This window comes from Triticum urartu, chromosome 4 (assembly GCF_003073215.2).
Source record: "Triticum urartu cultivar G1812 chromosome 4, Tu2.1, whole genome shotgun sequence".
In the NCBI taxonomy this organism is placed as follows: Eukaryota; Viridiplantae; Streptophyta; class Magnoliopsida; order Poales; family Poaceae; genus Triticum; species Triticum urartu.
In genome coordinates, this window is record NC_053025.1 from 4,986,119 (window position 1) to 4,994,973 (window position 8,855).

Genomic DNA, 8,855 nt, shown 5'->3' on the forward strand with positions numbered 1-8,855 from the left:
AGCTAGATTCGAATATGATCATAAGCCGGACTAGAAAAGGTTAAACTTGATTCAAATATGGTCAAATCCTTAGTAGTCATTTGTAGAAAATAATAAAGATGCATAATCTTTGAAAAGAAAAGAGACCGATGGTCTTACTTTATTGCTTATCATCGTATATACAATGTGAACTTATGTACATGATGAGAACCGGTGGCTCAGGTATAGTAAGGCCGAAGTTGAGCAATGTTCCACGGCCGGCGGGTCTCCTCTTCCGACTTACGCGAGTCTGCATGCTCTCGAACGTCAATGAGGTAGTAAGACCCGTTGTTTAAATTTTTACTGACCACAAAGGGTCCTTCCCAAGGTGGGGATAACTTGTGCGCATCTGAAAGATCTTGGATGAGCCGGAGCACCAAGTCGCCTTCCTGAAAAGTTCTAGTCTTAACCCAGCAGCTGTGATAACGACGTAGGTCATGTTGATAGATTGCTGACCGTGCTGCTGCTAAGTCTCTTTCTTCATCCAACAAGTCAAGCGCATCCTGTCTGGCTTTTTCATTGTTAGCTTCAACATAGGCCGCCACACGGGGCGAGTCATGACAGATGTCACTGGGAAATACTGCTTTTGCCCCATAAACCATGAAGAAGGGTGTAACCCGTAGACCTGTTGGGTGTAGTATTGATGCTCCATAACACTGAAGGAAACTCCTCTACCCAACAACCCGGCGTTCATTGTAAAGGAACCATAAGCCGGGGCTTTAGTCCTTTCAGAATTTCCTGATTGGCTCTCTCAGCTTGACCATTGGATTGAGGATGAGCTACAGAAGAAACATCAAGCCGGATGTGCTCTCACTGAAAAAACTCTTCCATAGCCCCTTGGGATAGATTAGTGCCATTGTCTGTGATAATACTGTGTGGAAAACCGAAGCGGAAGATTATTTTCTTCATGAACTGAACCGCCGTGGCTGCATCACACTCACTCACAGGCTCCACCTCAACCCATTTAGTGAACTTATCAATAGCCACTAAGAGATGTGTCTTTTTATCTTTAGACCTTTTGAAAGGTCCCAACATGTCAAGCCCCCAGACTGCAAACGGCTAAGTTATTGGAATCATCCGGAGCTCTTGAGCCGGCACATGCGCTCGTTGTGCGAATTCCTGACAACCATCACATCTACTGACCAGATCTTCTGCATCGGCGTGAGCCGTCAACCAGTAAAAACCGTGACGAAACGCCTTGGCCACTAAGGATTTTGACCCGGCGTGATGACCACAATCACCTTCATGAATCTCACTAAGGATTTCTTGACCTTCTTCGGGGGAGACACACCGTTGAAATGCTCCGGAAACACTGCGATGAAATAATTCTCCATCCGAAATCGTCATGGACTTAGACCGCCGGGTTATCTGTCGGGCCAGGGTCTCACCCGCTGGCAATTCTCCCGGGGTCATGTAAGCCGAAAACGGCACCGTCCAGTCTGGGATGACATGAAGAGCTGCCACCAACTGCGCCTCCGGGTCAGGAACAGCTAAATCTTCTTCTGTGGCAACTTGACAGAGGGGTGATGCAAAACATCTAAAAGGTGTTAGGTGGTACCGGTTTACATTGAGACTCTAGCCGGCTTAAAGCATCAGCTGCTTCGTTTTTTCGACGATCAATATGTTCCACCTGATAACCTTTAAAATATCCTACCACCGCATCGACCTCTCGGTGATAAGCCGCCATGAGAGGGTCCTTGGAATCCCATTTGCAGACACCTGCTGAGCCACTAGATCTGAGTCACCAAGACATCTAACCCGGCTCAAGCTCATGTCCTTTGCAACTCGAAGACCATGGAGCAGTGCCTCATACTCTGCTGCGTTGTTAGTGCACGAAAACATCAATCGTAACACATAACAAAATTCATCACCCCGTGGGGAGGTTAATACAACTCCAGCCCCCGAGCCTTCCAATTGCCTGGACCCATCGAAATGAATAGTCCAATATGTGTTGTCTGGCTTTTCTTCTGGCATCTGCATCTCTGTCCAGTCATTGATGAAGTCAACCAAAGCTTGAGACTTAATCGTAGTGCGTGGAACATACTTCAGCCCATGAGACCCAAGCTCAATTGCCCACTTGGCAACTCGCCCTGTAGCTTCTCTGTTTTGAATAATGTCTCCAAAAGGAGCAGAGCTAACCACAGTGATTGGATGTCCCTGAAAGTAATGCTTAAGCTTCCGGCTTGCCCTGAACACCCCATAAACAAGCTTCTGCCAATGCGGATATCGTTGCTTAGACTCAATTAACACTTCACTGACATAATAAACCGGCCGCTGAACTGGATGCTCTTTGCCAGCCTCCTTGCGCTCTACCACCATAGCCACACTAACAGCCCGTGAGTTGAGGCAGCTACGTATAATAATAGCAGCTCTTTCTCAATTGGGGCAGCTAGGACCGGCGGCTCAACCAGTTGTGCCTTCAGATCCTCAAAAGCGGCGTTCGCAGCATCACTCCAAACAAACACATCTGTTTTCTTCATTAACTGATATAGAGGCATAGCCTTTTCCCCTAACCGGCTTATGAACCGGCTCAAAGCAGCCACATGACCCGCCAGTCGCTGAACATCATTGACACATGTTGGCTTGGCCAAAGATGTAATTGCTTTGATCTTCTCCGGGTTAGCTTCAATACCTCGGTTAGACACCAGAAAACCCAAGAGTTTGCCGGCTGGTACTCCGAAAACACACTTGGTCGGGTTAAGCATCATCTTGTAAACCCGAAGATTATCAAAAGTCTCTTTCAGGTCTGTAACCAAGGTTTCTCTTCTCTGGACTTCACTACTATATCATCCACATAGGCATGAACGTTGCACCCAATTTGATCATGAAGACAATTCTGCACACACCGTTGGTAAGTTGCCTGAGCACTCTTGAGCCCAAAAGGCATAGACACATAGCAGAAAGCCCCAAAAGGTGTTATAAACGCTGTTTTTTCTTGATCCTTGACTGCCATCTTAATCTGATGATATCCGGAGTAAGCATCTAAGAAACTCAACCGCACGCAACCCGCCGTAGCATCAATGATCTGATCAATACAGGGAAGAGCAAACGGATCAGCCAGACAGGCCTTGTTTAGATCTGTGTAATCCACGCACATATGCCAGGTGCCGTTCTTCTTGAGCACGAGCACCGGGTTAGCTAACCATTCTGGGTGAAAGACCTCCACAATGAACCCGGCCGCCAAGAGCCGGGCCACCTCTTCTCCAATGGCCTTGCGCCTTTCTTCATTGAACCGCCGAAGAAACTGTCTGATAGGTTTGAACTTTGGATCGATATTAAGAGTGTGCTCAGCGAGTTCCCTCGGGACACCCGGCATGTCTGAAGGTTTCCATGCAAAGATGTCCCGGTTCTCACGGATGAACTCGATGAGCGCGCTTTCCTATTTCGGATCCGAGTTTGCGCTGATGATGAACTGTTTGGATGAATCGTCGGGCACAAAGTCAACCATCTTAGTGTCATCATCTGATTTGAACTTTAACTCCGGCTCATGCTCTGTTGTTGGTTTCTTTAATGACATCATGTCCGCCGGGTCAACATGATCCTTGTAGAATTTCAATTCCTCTGTCGCACAAACAGATTCAGCATAGGCAGCATCCCCTTCTTCACATTCCAAGGCTATCTTCCGGCTCCCATGGACTGTAATGGTGCCCTTGTGACCCGGCATCTTGAGCTGCAAATACACGTAACACGGCCGAGCCATGAACTTGGCATAAGCCGGCCGCCCAAACAGAGCATGATACGGGCTTTTGATCTTAACCACTTCAAAGGTTAATTTTTCTGCTCTAGAGTCATACTCATCTCCAAAGGCTACTTCTAGCTCGATCTTACCAACTAGGTATGCCGATTTACCAGGTACCACAACATGAAACACAGTGTTGGATTGTTTAAGATTTTTGTCCATCAATCCCATCCGGCGAAACGTCTCATAATAAAGGATGTTGATGATGCTGCCTCCATCCATGAGTACTTTAGTAAACTTGTACCCACCAACCTGAGGTGCCACTACTAACGCCAAGTGACCCAGATTATCAACCCGGGGCGGGTGGTCCTCTCTACTCCATACAATGGGCTGCTCCGACCAACGTAAGTAACATGGAACTGCCGGCTCAACAGCATTGACGGGCCTCTTGTGGAGTTTCTGGTCTCTCTTACATAAACTGGTAGTAAAGAAATGATACTGTCCACTACTCAACTGCTTTGGGTTGCTCTGATAGCCGGATTGTTGCTGCTGTTGATTCCCTTGGCCGTGTTGCCGATTATATCCTCCCTGGTGACCAGGATGACCATGAAAACCTCCTCCACTTGAACCGGCGCCCGGGCCCTGAAAGCCGCCTGAGCCGCCACCCGGACCGTGACCCCCATCAAATGCGTTTGAATTTTTAAACGCCTTCATGATCGTGCAATCTTTCCACAAGTGGGTAGCTGGCTTCTCCCTGGTGTCGTGTCTTGGACAAGGTTCATTCAACAGCTGCTCAAGGGTGGGGCCTGACCCGCCCGATCGAGGGGGCTGTCTGCCCTTGCGCCGCTGATTACCACCCTGTGCATTAGTATTAGCAACAAACTCATCAGCCTTACGTTTATTACCTCCTTGATTTGCCGGGTTATGCTAGTGACCCTTGCCATTGCCGTTCTTCTTTCCCTTTGTTGCCTTTTCTTCATCAGACGCCGGGTCTTTAGTGGTATCAGAATCAGCATACTTGACAAGAGCCGCCATCAACGTTCCCATGTCATTACAGTCTCGTTTGAGCCGCCCGAACTTCTGCTTCAGAGGTTCAAAACGGCAATTCTTCTCCAACATCAACACTGCTGAGCCGGCGTCCATTTTATCAGACGAATGTATTATCTCCTTGACCCGGCACACCCAATGGGTCGTAGATTCTCCATCCTCTTGCATGCAATTGGTTAGGTCCATAATTGACATTGGCTGCTTACACGCACTACTAGGGAAAAGCCTAGCAGTAGAGCCGGTTTTTGGCCTATCAGTAGCGCGGGTAGGCGCGCTACTGATAAGGCGCTACAGCTAATGCTTAGCAGTAGCGCCTACAGGCACTCGCTACTGCTATATATACTTAGTAGTAGCGCTTGCCCAGTCAAGCGCTACTGCTAATTACTAGTAGCGCTTTCAAAAACAATCGCTACTACTATTATTCCCTATTCCATTTCTCTTGAATTTTTGGAGATTGTTTTTAGAGATTTTTCATACAGTAGCAATTTAGAGATTGTTTTTACATCGTAATGAGTTATTAAATCACTAGGTGAAAGAACCTTGGATTAGTTTCAAGTGCATGGATCCAAAGTAACCAATGATCACTTTGGATCCATCCATTTGAAACTAATCGGCGGTTCTTTCACCCAATGACATAATAACTTATCATCATCATCATAATATCGTTAACAACTTATCATAATAATACATCATTGTCACATAACTCCTCATAATCATCATTTTCGTCCAATGTCATATAACAACTCCGTCACTAGTTATAATAACAACTCCTCCTCATCATCATAGTAATCATAATCACTACTCCTACTCAGCATCACCATCAAGTCTAAGACATTGTAGTCATACATAATCAACACTAACTAATTGTTCTTAATACTTAGGAACTACTCCTCTCTCCTAGCTAAAATACCATAAAATAGATAAACCGGTCCTTCATCATAATGGAGAATGGACATAAACCTGTCTCCAACTTGTGGCTTGCGCACATTCATTTTGTCTCCGATTATTTGTGTGTGCGCATTCATCACTTTGCTCCATTCTTTGATTTTGAGCCTTCCATCATTTGAAGAAATCGAGTATGCAGTATGGTAAGCCTCCGAAGGAGTTGGTCGTAAGCTAACCATATGCATATCACCTTCGGTAAATAGCATATCAGGCACAACCTGCTTCGGGGGCCTTTGTTCAAAAATGGAATAGTAACATATATAGTTAGCAACGGTTTACTTAAGAATAATGTATGCAATGAAGTTACCATCATTAACAAAATCTTACCAAGTTTTTGGCAATGAAGTTATCATCAAGCAATGTATGGACTAGTGGCACGTATCTAGTATAATTTGGGCTAATAGAGTGACTGTTTTTGAAGGCCTCAACATCTTCTATGAATGAGACAAGATAACCTTTCTCCTCACAATTAAGCTTGGAGTCATAGCTGTAGTATGTGTTGTCTACTACCTTCCGAGTATTTCTTGAAGATAAGAAATAAGCTGAAAATTATAAATAAATAAGTTCAGTACGGATGAACGCCAAATAGTTTTAAATTAACAACATAAATTACTGAACTTAACAAATTAGTTTGGCAAACTAACATCTAGGCAAAACTGGAGGCATATCCACATCCACCCAGATGTCGATATTATCATCATCATCATAATCTTCGGGACGAATATCAAATCTTATTCACATTACCTCCTCAAATCCATATGACTTGCTGAGAGCTTCCCAATTAGAGCAACCAAAATGGGAGCGATCGACCGCATTGTAGAACTTACCCAGAAACTCATAACCATGTTTAGTTCTTAAGTGAGCCCTCCTCGTCTCCACATTCTCAGAGTCATCTAAACCAAAACCAAGCTTCTCCAATACATATGGTCTAGCATGGCACGGGATGTACTAATCAAACTGAAAAAAATCCATAAATTACACGTTGAACAAAAGAAGCACAAGTGATGATATTAAATACGATGAACTGATTGTCGTTGTGTACCATACAAACATCGAAGGTCTCTTCCAGCTTCATGGTGAAAAACCGATCGTTTTGCAGGTGAGGAAACCTGTTGCACACACCTCGGTCATCGTAGCAGTACACACACTCCGGGATCCCATCGTCATTAGACATCTCCTGTGTTCAAAATTCAAAGATTATAACTCGACGGCAAAACCCAAAAAATCTGGCATGACCTTTGCTAAAAAAGGAGCGCCTGAAATTTGCCGGAATGGAAATTAATCAACACTCCGGCAAAACATAGGCCACTTGTCGATGGTCATTGCATTTCAATGGTTCAAAATATGAAAAAAAACATTTGAAAATATCTTATATATAATCCTAACAGTAAATAAACTAGTTTTATTAACTACTTACTAAATAAACTAGTTTTATTAACTACTTACTAAATAAACTAGTTTTATTAACTACTTACTAAATAAACTAGTTCTATTAAGCACTTAATATATAAATAAACTAGTTATAATAATCAGTTCCTAAATAAACTAGTTACCTATGATTTGCAAAAACAGAGACAAGGGAGGGAGGGAGGGAGGAGAGAGGAGGGGGGGCGGCGCCTGTGACACCCCCGATTCAATCGTACACTAATCATACACGCAAACGTGTACGATCAAGATCAGGGACTCACGGGAAGATATCACAACACAACTCTACAAATAAAATAAGTCATACAAGCATCATATTACAAGCCAGGGGCCTCGAGGCTCGAATACAAGAGCTCGATCATAGACGAGTCAGCGGAAGCAACAATATCTGAGTACAGACATAAGTTAAACAAGTTTGCCTTAAGAAGGCTAGCACAAACTGGGATACAGATTGAAAGAGGCGCAGGCCTCCTGCCTGGGATCCTCCTAAACTACTCCTGGTCGTCGACAGCGGGCTGCACGTTAGTAGTAGGCACCTCCCAGTAGTAGGAGTCGTCGTCAACGGTGGCGTCTAGCTCCTGGCTCCAACGTCTGGTCGCCAGCAATCGGTATATGAAGGGGGAAAAGAGGGAGCAAAGCAACCGTGAGTACTCATCCAAAGTACTCGCAAGCAAGGAGCTACACTACATATGTATGCATTCGTATTCAAATGGAATAAGGCTGTTCATATGTGGACTGAACTGCAGAATGCCGGAATAAGAGGGGGATAGCTAGTCCTATTCGAAGACTACGCTTCTGGCCACCTCCATCTTGCAGCCAGAGAGAGTAGAAGGTAAGTCACCAAGTAGCATCGTGTAGCATAATCCTACCCGGCGATCCTCTCCTCGTCGCCCTGTTAGAGAGAGCGACCACCGGGTTGTATCTGGCACTTGGAAGGGTGTTTTTATTAAGTATCCGGTTCTAGTTGTCATAAGGTCAAGGTACAACTCCAAGTCGTCCTGTTACCGAAGATCACGGCTATTCGAATAGATTAACTTCCCTGCAGGGGTGCACCACATTTCCCAACACGCTCGATCCCCTTTGTCCGGACACACTTTTTTTCTGGGTCTTGCCCAGCCTCGGAAGATCAACACGTCGCAGCCCTACCTAGGCAAAACTGAGAGGTCAGCACACCGGTCTAAATCCTATGGCGCAGGGGTCTGGGCCCATCGCCCATTGCACACCTGCACGTTGCGAGGGCGGCCGGAGAGCTGACCTAGCAACCTCCATTACAAAGGAAGTTGCGTTACGCGGTCCAACCCAGCGCGCGCCGCTCAGTCGCTGACGTCACAAAGGCTTCGGCTGATACCACGACGTCGAGTGCCCATAACTGTCCCCGCGTAGATGGTTAGTGTGTATAGGCCAGTAGCCAGACTCAGATCAAATACCAAGATCTCGTTAAACGTGTTATCTTGAAATAACCGCGAACGCCGACCAGGGCCAGGCCCACCTCTCTCCTAGGTGGTCTCAACCTGCCCTGTCGCTCCGCCACAAAGTAACAGTCGGGGGCCATCGGGAACCCAGGCCCACCACTACCTGGATGGAGCCACCTGCCCCTTCAGCCCCCATCTCCAACAGTATCACCGGTAATGTAACAGTGTAAAGTATATAGTATATGCCCGTGATCACCTCCCAAAGTGATCATGGCCCAGTAGTATAGATGGCAGACGGACAAGAGTGTAGGGCCACTGATGAAACACTA